At 44.0% G+C, this 15377-nt stretch overlaps 1 protein-coding gene across 1 annotated transcript in view; it reads right to left on the bottom strand.

Moving 5' to 3' along the window:
- The window catches only part of LOC119463948 (uncharacterized), a 261047-nt gene extending 246791 nt beyond the window's left edge, over nt 1-14256 (bottom strand). Inside the window, 1 exon segment of the mRNA XM_049655838.1 lies at nt 13428-14256. The gene's annotated coding sequence lies outside the window, so the exon portion shown is untranslated.
- Nucleotides 14257-15377: the final 1121 nt, after the last annotated feature.

A 15377-nucleotide genomic window follows, 5' to 3' on the forward strand; every position in this document is an offset into this window, starting at 1 on the left:
CCTCCTAAGCATCGTATATTAATAAACATGCCGCTGGAGCCAAGCTTCGACGAGGGGGAATTTCTCGTCAGAGGTGCAACTGATTTTATTAGCAGCTCTGCGTGACATACGAGTATTCTGCGCACTGGCTAATTCTCATATTCATCTTCTCCCACTGATGATAGAGGAGAGCGACACGCACATAAACGCCTGCTAAATGAAGCAGTCGCTGTTCTGACCAAAACAATCTCTTTGTCGAATCATTGTCTTCGGGGACGTTCGTATTGTTCGACTAATGTTAACAACTTCAACGCTGCATGCTCCTGTGAACTTCTGTCTTGCCTGGACCACTGATGAATATCGCCTGAGTCAATGCGTCACTGTCTCTGTACTTGAGTGCACAAACTCTTTCACGCAGCCTGAGGGTCATGCAAGAGACCATCTCAGTCGCAATTGTCGCATTACTAATAACTTTAACATCTGCGGCATTGAGGAAGAGAGCTTGTATCTATGTTTTGTATCAGTACACAGCCAAAAGGATGGAAATGCATTCACTAGTGTTACTTCTTAGGCACCTACCATATCTTTCTTGTCCTCTTCCTCGTTTCTTGTGCTTTTCTTGTGATATTGTGTGTAATAACTATAGCCAAATCAAACACCCACAGTTTTATTAAACATCGAAATGATGTAGAGTGAGCATCACGAACTGAATCAGTGAGCTACAGTATACCTAACAAGGAGACTTCTCACTGCGTGCTAGAGAAGTATTCGGCGGCTGCTCTGCAAGTTTTCTCCTTGAATAAGGAACCGGGCGGTTAATACAGTTGGGATAGGAAGAAGAATCCTCAAACTGAATTTCCCATTCAGCTATTTAAAGAGATGATACATGAACATCGATATAGGCTATACACTTTTACTTTATTACATACTGCACAATTTTCTTCAGAATTAGCTAGGAACGACAGAAAACAATTAGCCTCTTTAGAGCGTAGTCTCATTAATGCGAACACAAGAAATCCTGAGACATGGTCATTTTCATACTTGAGGACATTCTATAAATATCAGTCGTTAATACATAACCGACCATTCACTTTGAACAAATAGAAAAATACCGAGAATAGCAGTAAGAGCGGACTCCGATCACACATTGTTCCCTTGTAATGTATCTCATGTGATTATTATTCTGACTTTGTTTATCGATTAGAGTATACTCGTATACTGTACGACCTCTTTCGTTTTCTAAGCAAATGGTAATCTTCTAAAATTCAGTCTCATCCTACTTGTAGAGCTGGTGTTAGATGGTTTTGTATAGGTAGTATTGCTATAGTTTGTTGTATAAAATGCACTGTGTTTTGAATTCTGGTAACTCGTCGTGATGGAAATAATGTTTGTCCTTCCGTTCATAGCTATTTCGTCTATAAGGAATTCCAGCGAAAGCTAGAATTATATGTGAATTATTGTGCCTGTGCACACACTGTTTGCTGTTCTACTGCCTTATCTGGTCTTTTGGGTCACGCCAAGCTACGCACGTAGATTTTAGCCCAAAATGATCATCCCGCATGTAAACTGGAGAATAAAATAGAATAAGATTGATTTCATATCCGGAAGCGCACTTACAAAGCTCTTCACTTCTTAGGACTCCCCTCATTAGCTCGGCAGCTTCACAAACGCTGTGTCCGTCACGTCGATTGAATGACGCAGGTTCTTACGGTATGTAAAAGTACCTGATGGTTGGCTTTCTGTGCACAAACTACGGGACGCAGAAATGAGACGGGACAGCCACAAGCGCACCGTCATCACATTCTATTTGTTTGTTTAAAGTAGTTTTATTGATCACTGTTCTTGTTTTTTTTAATATCAGACGGTGGGGGGGGGGGACATCATACATCATCTGTGTGTAAATTGTACCCTTTCCACTGGTAAATCTTAGTTGAAGGTTGCGCTTCTCTTGTCTGCTGTCTCCATCCCCTATAGCTTGTGCGCAAAAGCATATCGTCACAGAGTGCTAACCAGTTCTTCCAAACCAGGACTGTAGCCGTCAAAGTGCATAGCTGCTTTGTGAATACACCCCCAGCAAATGATAGGTTGAGCAAACTACGGTGACTCGGGAGAGGTCGAAACAGAGCACTGCAGAGGAGAACATGGCGGACTCCTACACCGGGTTTAATTACACATTCCACATTCGGTGAATTAGGAAAATATTTTGTTCGTGCACGTTACTCTGTGCAGTATTAGATGCAAGATGTGGACAAGCCCTGGGCAAACAGACTAACAACCCTAGGCAGCTTTGCACTAGCACGTATAAAGCGAGCACTAACCATCAACGCAGTCCACGAGTCTCTTTGTCAGACGATGGCTACGCACAATGAGACGACGCTGTGTCTCAAATACAGGCCGCGTTTAGTTAATTACGAAACAGGTTTCCTCTTTGCGCGCGCTTTCGCGGAATACCGAAGAAATGCTGCGGACTAAACCTATACGAAACGCCGAGGCAGCGGGGCAGCGTCGCAACTGCGGCACGTATAGAACGACGCGCAATAACCGTCACTGGCAGCCAGGCTCTCCCCACGGCCAGACGATGGCGGTAGGGATATAAACAACCAAACGGCAGAGGGAATGCCTGCAGGACTGAGAAGGCATGTGAAAAGAGGAATAGGCGAGGCGTGCTGATTAGGTTTCATCGCTCGTGTAGTCCCCCAGGCGGGCAAAACATCCCGCGAGAGAAGAGCCATGCGCGTCGGCACCAACCGCGACCTCATCGTGGGATGGATCCTTAATGAAGGGGGGAGCACCGCTTGCAAGTCGGCCCGACGAGAACGTGTAAAAAGAGGCATGAAAAGGCTGCGTGCGTTTCGACTTTTCTTTTTCGTTTTTTATATTATGCAACCCTATTGGTACCCATAGCGTTCGCTCACGGCTTTGTAGTAGAGGACAGCCCTATGTTCAAAGGTAACATGCAGTAGGCATTGCGCAATAAATTGTAGCTGGGGTGTGCCACGAAGTGCGGAAGGGTGGACACCTGGGCGACTGTGTTGGTATTCGTAGTAATAGGAAGAGCAAACAAATACACTCAGAGACCGATACAGCACGTGCGCTTGTTTTGTCTCTGTCTGGATGTTCTGTTCTGAACTCTATTATGTTCGAAACTCTGTTCTCAGTTCAATCGTCTGGGCTTGACTACCATGAATGTGACATGACGGTCTGGTCCCCCTCGGTAATTGAGATGATTATGGCGTCCCGGTGCTGTACGCGAGGTCGAAGGATCGATTGCCGGCCGTGGACGACACCATTTTGACTGGGCCAGGAATGCAAATATGCCCGCCTATCGCGCTTCTAGTGCACATTCAAGAACTTAAATTAAATTAAATTATAGGTTTTTACATGCCAAAACCAGTTCTGATTATGAGGCACGCCGTAGTGGGGGACTCCGGAAATTTGGACCACCTGGGGTTCTTTAACGTGCACCTAAATCTAAGTACACGGGTGTTTTCGCATTTCGCCATTCAAGAACTCTAGGTGGTCTCTGTAGCTTCGGGACGTTTAACCCAACTGCCTAACATGAAGGTGCGAATAAATTGTTTTGATTGCGGGATATCGTACACGTTAAATTATACATACTTTCTGTTTCTAGCAATAAACGTTCATTCCTCCTCCTCCGGGATATCATACATGTCATATTACGCACGTCAAGTTATAAATACCTTTTAGGCGTATAGCTGACAGACCATTACAGTTTGACTATAGCCCTTTCAGTCGTGGTGTACGCGACCTTTTTTTGACATTTCTGTGTAGTTGTGGCAAGGAAGAGTCCACAAAAGCTCATCTTCGGTAAATTAAACATTCTGCGCCCCTGAAGTACCCTCATTTTACTTCTGAGGGAAATCTATCGCTAGCGAAGATCGCTTTGGAGAAGGCACTACATGCAGCGATTCACTTGAGGTGTGATGTGGGACGTTTCTGTAGCAATTGGCGAAATAATTTTTTTCTTTCTAGTAAAGCTTGCAACCAATTATTAACTTGCGCAGGTAATTCACACTAGTTATTCAATTCTTTTTAATGAAGAAACATATCCTTAAAGTGTGCCCAATAATTAGGTACTTAATCCCTCTGTAATTATGGTGACTTATCATAAAATGCCGAAAGTCATTCTACCGCCTTGACTTGCTCTTAATGAAGTCTGCAGCATTTGGCATAAACTTATGTAAATTTCATGCATTTATCGGCAGACAATCATAATTCGTGACTGAAGAGGATAGCTAAGCATTCCTTCATGAACAGACCACGCTGCTCGGATTGCATTTAATATCACATTGTTACGAAAAGAATCTTGATCGAAAGCGTTTTCGCCGCTCAAAGTCTTGACGATGGGATCCACGAATCAGTATCAAGTCTGACTGATATACTGACCGAGCCAGGCTGTACGCTCGGCCTGATCGGCTTTGCAGGAGGCTCAGCGTCGACGGCGGCCCAATTACGCGAGCATCTCCCTAATCACAGTGGCAGGCCTATTGCGAGCGCGGGTGTCTGTAACGCGACCAGACTCAGTATCGAACCCCGTCGAGCTCGGTGTCTCCCGCACTCGCACCACCGGGGCCGTTGGCGACCTTCGCGAGGCGCCGTTGCGGGGCCGGATGTCGGTCGTCTCCGGGCAACGCACTTCGCCCCAGGCGAGAGTCGGGACCACCATCACCGTGGCTTTGCCTAATCGGGTCTCCCCCTTCCTCGCGCTTCAGATGTCGGGGGCGACGAAAGGACACATTAGGCCGCTTGCTTCGAGCTTCAGGGGTGAGGCGAGTGGAGTGGCTTGAATCGGCGAACCACATGGAAGGCATGCGTTATTCGCTCTTCAAGGCGTCACAAGGCGTGCTCTACAATGTCGTTCCTTAGCTTTTTTACCAACCCGCCTTCAGCGGATATGCCAACCTTGAAGGAATTTGCTAAGTATCTGAGGCAGTTTTAAAAATACGTCATGTCTGGTTTGCATGCTAGGCATTTCTTTGACAGCGTAGCTGGTAAGGAGAATTCCACTGCCATTTGCATGTCGCGGGGAAGGCGCACGTGCTCGCTAGCAAATCTAAATCAAACAGCCTGAGTCACAATTTTGAAAAATTATTATCATTGATTATACGATGGCGATTCAGAAAGTAACGCCTTCAAGCGCACTAATTTACCAATAGTACTGGAAACATTTTGAACTCTATCATTTTTACACTAATACTTAAGCTATGGAATGATACTTCCCTCACCTTCCTATCTCCTTTCGTTCAGGAGTAATCGAGCAGTCTATGGTGTCCAGTGGTGACGTCTGGTTGAAACAGAGGGCTGTAATTGAATTTCTCACTGCAAAAGGTTGTGCGCCCATCAACATTCATCGCCGTCTGACTGCAGTTTACGGGTTTGCCTTTGTTGACGTCAGCACTGTGCGGAGGTGTGCAAGGTCTGTGAAAGACCAAAATCCAGCCGCATCCAATCTTCACACAATCCACAACCTTCCGCAGTCAGAAATTCAATTACAGCCCACTTTTTCAACCGGGCGTCGCCACTGGATGCCATATAATGCTCGATTACTCTGGAACGAGAAGAGATTGGAAGGTGAGGCAAGTGACATTCTGTAGCTTAAACGTCAATGCATTATTGATGAGGGATTCAAAATGTTTGCAATAAACTAGCAAAGTAGTGGGTTTGGAGGCATTAATTTCTGAATTGCCCTAGTAGTTGCGTTGCGTATACCTCATTTTAGTAGGCAGCGAATTATTTTCGCTGTTTTTCTAGCCACTAAGCCTTACTTGCTTCTTCTCATGTCGTGTTTTACTTGCTCCTCAGCTAGGAATTTGCATGGCTGCGGCAGTGAATGTTGCGAGCATAGCACTGCACGGCAGCCTGGGTGGAAGTCATATCAAGGAATCACCAACAAGCAGACTTATAGTAAGTACTTGCAAAAAGTGTGAGAAGTCGATTGTATGGTTTCGCTGCCAGTGATGATCAGTTGGGCTCAGGTTGGCAGGCATCTTCGAGATTTTTTACGTTACCCGAAGTGTGGAAAGCGCCCTCTGGCTGTCAGCAAGACTGTTTTCTATAAGCCGAACTCAATTCAAGTAATCCTTTTCATATAATAGATCATGCGATAAAAGTATCCACAAACTGTTTGGTACAATGGGCAATAAAGAATGCTTTGGAGGCCACACACACGCAAAAAATGAAAACATTTCACAATTTCAAGAAAACCAATTTTCTTGAAGTAGTAAAAAAAAAAAAGTAAATGGCCTGCAACATAGCACATATGCATGTAAGCAGTTTAAGTAAAACTCGCGATGATTCATAGGAATAAATCACAGGATTCATAGGAAATATGCATTTATTTTTACCATTAGAAAGACGTGATTGTTTTAACTGTTTCGACTTGTTAAACTACTTAACTCCTAAATTTCTCGAAGATATGGACGTTGAATGGCACGAAAATTGGAAATGAATGAATTAACAAATAGGACATATATTTAAAATTACTTTGTAACACATATTGCAAAATGGAGTTGTGATCGCTGTGTGATAAAGCTAATTGATGGTGTTTTGCTTCAAGGATGGTGTTTAGCCAGATTTTTCATGAAATAATTATGTGCACCATCTCAAGTTATATACACCAATCGTGCTTTATGGCACACTGGAAATTTTTTTAAATTCTGTTCAATTAAAGAAGAAACAGCTGGTAGACCACAATTATTCTAAAGGATAACTCAAACGAATGCCTGAAGCACCACCTATGATGAACGGTAAATTACACAACAATAATGCCGGAGTGCACTTTGTCTACGACACGTACACATTGGTAACCACGAGAACAATTTAGCCGGTGATGGTACAAGTACGAGGATGGCACGAGCGCTAACACCTCTCAAACGCGAAATAAAGTCCCGCTAATAACACATCCTTTACTAGTTGTGGTTTTTGGCTAAGCAAAGCATAGTACTTCCTACTGGTACCATGAAATTTAGATGAACATCACCATTAAACAAAAGTTAGAACATCCGTAGTGAAATCAGAAAGGTTAGAGATGGGAAGCCATGGATTTCATTCAGGAATGAAACACGAGTTAGCAATGTTGTTGCTGGGTTCCTATAAGGTCATTAAGGTCGTTAAGCTCCTACAAGGCTAGCGCTGATTCTATAACCGTACGAAAAGCTGACTTCTTACCTTATGTCGATTTTTAAGAACTGTAGTCGGTCAAAACTGAAAGTGGCTTTATCACTATAAGCCTGCGGTGGTCGCTGTCAGGTTCAGCTCCCTGGTTCATCTCTGGGCTTTCACTAAGCTTCCTCAATCTCTAACTCCTGTCAGTTCCCTTATTTCTTACAAAGCGGCTTATTTTTTTCGTTTGCTCGAAAATAAATTGTTACGACAAGCTGCATCGTTCTTTACCAGACGTGTCTTATTCGATCTTCAATGCAACAACAGACATCATCGATCAAAGCCGCCGATGTTTACCACGAAACACCGAGGCTGCAATGAACCGGCCGAGTAGACATACAAGATACAGCCATTCCACTCTCGCGTCAGACCAAATGAGCCTTCTGCGGCCGGCAATTCTCTTCCCGACCGTGCGTCCAATCCCATATCTCGCCGGCCACGGCGATTGTCCGCTTCTCAGATAAATTGCGCGCATCGCGCCGCGTCAGCCGTAACGGTTCATAGTTAATGGCCGTGACCTAACTCTCGCTGTGTCTTCATTCCGCGGTCTCGCATCTCCGTGCTATGCGGTGCTTGCCATATCTCACTGATACAGACGCGCTGCGGCGTGCCCGTAGCTGCTTGTGCGATGAATTACGCCCCGACCGAGCCCCCCTGCGGGACCATTTCGCAGTCGTCCGGGGATTAGGCGTGGCCGCGTGTACCGAGTCGACCGGTGCTGCTTGAAGAAAAGCGCCTGCACTAGCCGGTCGTTTTGCTTGTCAACTTCCTTACGTTAGAAATGCTGAGGTGATTGATGCGCGCAAAGTTTCTCAAAATTTCTTATTTCTTCACCCCCTTCACGCCCTATAATCATTTCACTTTGAGGCTTGCAAGGTTTCTGATACAGTGGAGAACTTTTTAGGTTCATTCAGCTCTCGATGTGCCCGTCTATACTCCGTCGCCTTGGCAACGATGCAATGAAATTGATATCAAACAATGAATGAAACTACCACGGCACGTGTTTAGACAAACGTACAAGTGGGGTTGTCTGTGTTTTATGGTGGCTGTCGTCGGGCCAGTCGACGTGTTGAACGTGACATTTATGGATTGCCTTGTTTTCAATGTTTTCTTCAGCTGGATACATTTTGTGCTATTATTCAGTATAGGACAAATGAGTAAGATTTATTTCCAGTTTTTTGCTCTGCTTCCTTCTGGACTTAGTTTAATGTGATATTTATTGTTATATTACACGAAACTCATGCACACAACTTCCTAAAGATAAGCACACGCATGCACACCGACACACAGGCACACATGTGCACGCACGTATGCACGCACACGCAACACTACCACACACTCAAACACAGACACGCATACACACAATGCACGCGATGCGAATTGAATGTAAGCGTAGGTTTGACCCAATGAATTTATCAATCCTTCCAACAACGTGTTTCAGACATTCGCTAATGTTTTGCCTAATTGAAGGAATTTGCTTCTTTAACCTGCCATACAGCGATGTCAATACTTTTGCAACCATTTCAGTAAGGCATGCGTCATCGTTCAGTGCTTACCTAAACGTATCTCACAACTGATGTCATGGATTCAGTTTCCATGAATAAGAGTTTCGCTGAATGCTTGCCACCCCTGAGTATCGAGTGCACAGAAGTACTAAAACAAGTGCAAAACGCATTTTTGCATCAGAAATTGTGGACTAAGATCTCGAAAGATGGGCCAGCTTCTGGACTTCTATTACGTCAGCGTGTTTTGGGCACTACCCGGCTTCATATGTGCGAATAACAGCACATGCTATGAACCATCAAAAAATCAAATTATTAGATCTTACCGGACTAAACAGAGAACTATTGAGTTTAGCGCAGTGTTTCGTACGCCGCCTTGAAAATCGCATCACTCGAAAAATCTACCATACTGTTGTTAGGATGAGCGCAAGTTTTTCACATTGCACGAGCAGCTTTACCACTGGGTAAATTTATGCACTCCTGAAATACTTTGGGCAAACGCCACTGGACTGCTTACTGAAAGATTGCACTAAGAGAGACAGAAAGATTTAATGATAGGAAATACAGATAGGCCGGCGTGAGTACACTTAAATACTCGAAGATTCTCGAAGCATAGGTGCGTGTATTTTTTCCTTGAGATTATTGCCTGTAGCAAATAATTAGCTTTTTTCAGACTATGAGCAGATGATTCAATTTTCTTTATCAATAAATGCGACATCAATCGCTGTAGACTATGAATCTAGACCTAGTTTTTCTGCTATTACAAGGAATCACTAGAAGATGCACAATGAACTATACCACTATCTTGGCATTTTTAATGGAAGTTGCAGTGCCTTGAAAATCAATTACATAACTACAACGTTTGTGACAGTGCGTCATAATTATGAGTATTGTATATATAGTTTTCACGCTTGCTACTATTTTTTTCCACGAGTACTTTATAAAACAAATCTAAAACGACATATCTTGTACTAGATAAAGCGACCGTAGAGCCTTCATGCTATGCACATATATACAGATTCATACACATTCAACTTTGCGTAGTGTTAATTACGTAAAAATTTAGGAAATATTTGGGATATACAACGGAAGCAAAGAATGATCCGATCAGTGGCTGCCTAATTTCTAATAATTGTATAGGTTTTGCGCCAAGCAAGAGCAGAGTAAAACAAATGACAATGCCCTTGCCGTTGTCTGTGTGTTTCTTCCGCAGCATCTGGTCAATAAGATGTTACAAAATTGCCAATACAATAATTTGTCTCATGTGGATAACTACTTGAACTGGCAACACAATAGAAGTTTACATGAACATTGAAACTTGAAATAATTAGCAGTGGTGTAACAAGAGAAGTCTGTCCTGTTGGTCAAGTGCTGATCATTACTAGACACCCTATTTCACAGGTTTATGTACATTGATTTGCACTTAAGAACAACAGAGAATTAATAGGACCCAAATGCGTAGTGACCGGAATAACTGGGAAACGGTGACATTGTGTTGTGGCTTCTCGTAAACCGAAAACAAATAAAGAAAAGTCAGAAAGTTTACCCACCGTGGTTGCTCAGTGGTTATGGTGTTGGGCTGCTGAGCACGAGGTCGCGGGATCGAATGCCGGCCACGGCGGCCGCATTTCAATAGGGGCGAAATGCGAAAACACCCGTGTACTTGGATTTAGGTGCACGTTAAAGAACCCCAGGGGGTCCAAATTTCCGGAGTCCCCCACTACAGCGTGCCTCATAATCAGATCATGGTTTTGGCACGTAAAACCTCATAATTTAGATCACTTTTTCAAAAGGAGAAAATTTGCATGGCAAACTATAATGAAATGGCAAAGATCATGCGAACGCTACCAGTATGATTATTACGGGAATGTTTGTTTAGAGATGGTGCCTGATGTAGCAGGAAACTCACTCCATACTGACCAAAAGCGCACAAATATCGAGGACGTTTTTCAAGTGCCTGAGCTGAACACTTTGATTAGCAACTAGTATTGACATGTGTCGTCATAAGTGTCATTCGGTCAGATTCCAGGTCTGCTGAGAAGAGCAATAGTGATCACAGAGGGACTCAGTAAGATGTATTTGTTGAGCTGTATTCACGGTGGCCTTTAACACATGGACGTCTTAAATCAGTAGTTATTGAAGTTTGAAATCACCTCTCCTTTGCATAGCAAATGAGGACATAAACCAAACTTATGCAGTACGTGGCACGTTTCCAGAAGTCCGAACTGAGCCATTTGTCAATTATGTTGATTATCTTCCTCTACGTTAAAAAAGGCTGCTAATTTCTCCTGGATGCACTAAAAGGGTCATGGTTTAAAAAAAAAGTTCATAGAAAAGAACAGTAAGTTGGCACGTCAATATACACAGCATAGACGAATGAAAGGCCGACGAAAGAATTCAAAGCTGGTGTCCAAAAATACAAGAATGTTGTTGACAAATACTACGCAATAACACAACTCACTTTTCGAGCGGCAAATAGGATTGTGTGACACGCCTATGCCGATAACAAACTTGCCTTTACCTGTAAGATAAAATTTTGTTTTCCTATTGAGAAATAAATTCTGTTGTTTGAGTATGAATGATACCATCGCTGCTCATGCAAGAAAAGAATTACTCACACGTGGAGAAAATCTATTCTCTACTACTGTGCTCACTAACAGCAGTCAGAGACTTAACAGGAATCTCTGACCACTCTTAGTGAAGCCAAAAAGGAGTAATTTTCTTAACTTCACCAAGCAAACACAGCAGATGTTTTGATATTTTTAGCTGTTGCTGACATTCCATCTGATGCTCTAAAAACAGCATCATTGTCTCTGATAACGGACGTCACGTAAATGCCAACAAAAACTAACACTATATTATACGCATGCAAGCATCCTTCGTCGAAGTAGCAGTTCTGCAGACAGGCGGCCGTTCGTGGGCAAGTGATAAAGAAATGCAGTTCACGCACAGCAATCTTTCTGGGCCTTTTTTATCACTACGGTAATAGCTCCACGCCTATAAAGCACCTCTCCTACAACTATTACAATACGGGAGGGTGTTATTACTTTGTTTTACATTCTCTACAATGCCCAACACACAAACGTGCAGAATAAGCTTTATTTTTTTCTTATTTACTTTGCCTTCCTTTGGTCATAGAAATGTGGTTATTCTTTCAATACAGCCGCCCCATCTGTCTAAGGTAGTGAAATAACAGCGAAGAAAATTTAACAACTCTTTCATGTCGAATGTCAAAATTTTCAAAGCAATAATTTTTACCTCAGTAACGGTGACACTCACCTAATTTAATTCATACTAAAGCAACGAAATTGTCCTGAAGTCGACTTAAGCGATGCAACAAGAGACAAACCGAATACAGAACGGCATTCTTGATGCTGTCTATCATTAACACCAAAAGCGCCTTGAGAATACTTAGCAATGCCAACTTATCTGTATGCTTGTTACCTGCTAAAAGTCATTTGCGTTCCGTCTGGTAAATTTTATCTCTGTGCTACTCACAGGTATTACAGCAATCTTATGTTGTTTGAAACGAACAAAGGAGACCCTCGCGCATGCTGGTACGAAGCGATGTGAGGGAACCAGCGATAATAATATCTGAAAACGAAGCATAGCCTTTTGCAATTTGTTTGCTCTCTGCTAAAAGGTTTAAGTCTTCTTTCATATTTCTCAACTCTTCGATATCATTCCGTGAATTGTAATGGTGGCGATATTCACTTTCGACTTTCAGATTGCAGGAGTAATGTGCGATGTGCATCTAAAATAATGGTGACAACTGCGAGAACTCAGACGCTTTTAGGCACGTGGATGATTTCTCTATTTTTATTGGCTGCCCGTTGGACTGCTAATAAATTAACGTGCCGACGTTTTCACTATTGCAAGCGACTGACTTGTAATCTTCTAAGTGCGTGTTGAAGCTGCTTGATATCGAGTTCGTTTCTATTGACAAGAAGTCACACATGTTGGTCGTATCATCCTATAAGATGAATAGGCCAATTCCATGAATCTGTTCCTCATATTAAAAACTAGCAAAAAGGGTAGTACCAAAATGTGCTAAAGCAACGCACTTGGATGTCATTATGGTTTTTATGAAGGTTTTTTATCCGTGCTAATACAATTTAAAAGTTATACACTTGAATTTAACACAAGGAGTCGTGTTACGAGTACTCTAGCACGACACGTGGCACGGCGCTTAACTACAATTTGCACCTGTAAATGTATTCCGACTGATGTCAACTTTAAGCCTCGCTATAAAATGTTTAGGAGCTCAAGGTTAGAGCGGATGTTACTGTTGTTAAAGATAATGAGTGCCGGTTGCCTACAAAGCGAGAAAAGCCCAACTTAAGAAATTTCGCACCGTTTGAGTGCACCAGGCTTTCTTTTTTCAGCACTGCGCCGATTCCTACACATTTAGTTTTACTTGGGGCGTGGCACAGGGGCCTATTCATTCGTAAATTTTCCTAAAGTGGCTAATCAACGGGTGCCATGGTCAAATGTAAAACGTGGGTCATTGCTTTTTCCGCATGCCAACGATTTTTCAACAAAGTATCCAGGGCAACCTTTGTGTAAAAGGACCTGCTTACACACTTTCTGCCAGATGGCACATTACCAGCGCTCCCGACGGCGTGGCTACAAATGATCAAACACAAATATATATCTCTGCAAGAAACCGGCGAGTAAATAGCGTTGTCATGCCATAGCTGTTCTCTCACATTCTCTAATCCGTGTTAGAACTTCAGAAGAACAAATTGCAAGGGCACAACTTACCTGCACTAACGAAAGGTCGCCGACGTCTTTCGGATGCCTCTTCTCGCTCTTGACTCGCAAGGAAATCCGGTGCTGTAATCCACACCCGACCGAACCGCGCACTACAACTATGTGTATATTTCTTTTTCTTTTGTTTTCGCGCACCACTTCAATCGGATCGAGAATCACTGCGTTACCACTTTGCACCGGCCGTCTGGGATTGGTTGATTTCTTCGCCGCGCAACTTTACGGATCAGCAAACACCCAGAACACACGCAAAGAACAGTTGGCGTCGTTTCCAGATACAGCTACTGCGACATCGAAAACAACGCCGATCACGAGGACGCGCACGCACGAAAACCACTCACCGCGCCCGCACGAGGATCTCAGGTCACACCACCCTTGGTTACGTCACCAGTTCGGGAGAAAGCTTTTTCCCGGTCTCCTCGCATGCGACGTGCTATTCTACGGCTTTTTTTCCTTCCGTTGGCTCGAAGCAGACGACGCGCGCACAAAGTTGTAGCAGACGATACACGCCGGTACCAGCCGCCGTAGCAGACGATGCACGCCGGTACCAGCCGCCGTAGCAGAAGCAGCTTTCACCGGTCGAACTGTTTTTGCATTCTCACTTGCTGGAGAGTGATGCACAAAATATCGTGGGCGACGTCGCTTGAGATTGGGAAACGGACGTTCGGTGACGCCCCAAGAAAATGAAGTCAAATAGGAAAAACGAAAGGAAGGACCAACAAAAATAAAGGTGGGACGAAGCACCGCCGCCCCAGCGGCGAGGCGGCCAAGTCTCAACCCCGCTGCTTGCAGGCCTAGCAACAGGCGACTGACGGACGCCGGTGCCGGGCACCTGGGTCCGCCCTGCCGGAGCCTAGGGAAACCCGCTGCCCGGAAAAAAAAATCAAACCGACAGTCTAGGGATCGCGGAGCGAGCGCCACCCAGGAGGGTGACTTCGAACTACTCCACCAGCTGGATCGGGAGCTCCGTGCGGAGATTTGTGTTGCCGCCCTTTCTATTGGTTTCTCTCGTTTCTAAATTTGTTTCCTGCTGGGCGCGAACTAGAACGATGCCGCCTACTGTGCGACGCGCGTATGAAGTTTAAGCAGCTGGAGGCTTCCCGCGCCGAATGTTTTCCTGACTCAGACGGTGGAATGCATGTTGAATTTATTTCAATGGAATTTAAACTATCTTGTCATCGCTTTTTGACAATATACGAATACAATATAATAATGTAAAGTAAAAATGCATCACTGTTAGAAGCCGTTTTTAAATTTTCAAATGTGCGTAAACTAATCAGGCGATTCGGGAGAATAATCTAAACTTTATTTGTAACTTAACACGTGGAAGGCTGCTAGGCGATGCCCAAACGGATGATGCCTAAATTAAGGCTTCGAGGACATAGCCATATTATGGAAAGGCTTGCCATGGAAAGGCTTTGAAGCGGCGATTGTGGCGATGTGGCTGCCGGTCTCTTTTCGATCAAGCGCGTATAATCGCCAATGGAAGATAAAGAAATACACGAGAAATCACTGCAGTGGAGCAAATGTAGAAACGGTGTAACAAGTGTGTCATTGCGCGTTCGCTTCACCTGTCAAGGAAGGAGCTCGATTTCCTATCGCGAAATAAGTGACGCCCGGTGAGTTGTCCTTTTGCAGATTGCATTTTTGTCCCTCACTTGTGTTGTTGCCTGTTGTCCTGATGCAAAGTACATTTCTAGCTGCGCTCAGAGAACTAAACTTCGCGTCATTAGTTACCTGCCGTGATGGCTTAGCGGTATAGAGTTGCGCTGTTAAGCACGAGGTCGCGGGATGAAATCCCGGCCGCTGCGGCCGCATTTCGATGGGGGCGAAATGAAATAACGTCGGTGTCCTGTGCATTTGGGGACACGGTACAGATCCCCTGGTGGTCAAAATTAATCCGGAGTTCCCCACTACGGCGTACCTCACAATCAAACCATGGTT

This window comes from Dermacentor silvarum, chromosome 9 (assembly GCF_013339745.2).
Source record: "Dermacentor silvarum isolate Dsil-2018 chromosome 9, BIME_Dsil_1.4, whole genome shotgun sequence".
Lineage (NCBI taxonomy): Eukaryota > Metazoa > Arthropoda > Arachnida > Ixodida > Ixodidae > Dermacentor > Dermacentor silvarum.